Source organism: Octopus bimaculoides, chromosome 7 (assembly GCF_001194135.2).
Source record: "Octopus bimaculoides isolate UCB-OBI-ISO-001 chromosome 7, ASM119413v2, whole genome shotgun sequence".
NCBI classification, from domain to species: domain Eukaryota; kingdom Metazoa; phylum Mollusca; class Cephalopoda; order Octopoda; family Octopodidae; genus Octopus; species Octopus bimaculoides.
The window spans coordinates 69,464,731-69,465,076 of NC_068987.1; positions in this window are offsets into that span (position 1 = coordinate 69,464,731).

A 346-nucleotide genomic window follows, 5' to 3' on the forward strand; every position below is an offset into this window, starting at 1 on the left:
ATTTTAAAGAAATTTGAACAGTTGGTTGCAGATAATGTATATATCGAGAAAAATCCCCGACTCTATTGAAAACCTGTTTCGTTGGCACAGACAAGATTATAAGAAAGTTGCTAGATTATAAGAAAGTGACTAAGGAGGCTTGATGTGTACCTGCAAAACAACACAAAACAATAAGGGTATGCTGATTAAAGTATTATACCGTTACTATATCATTATACCATCACCGTCGTCATCGTTGTCGTCGTCAGCATTATCTTTCTCCTCCCCACTCTCCTCCCCTTCTCCTCCCCACTCTCCTCCCCTTCTCCTCCACCCCTCTCCTCCACCCCTCTCCTCCACCCCCTCT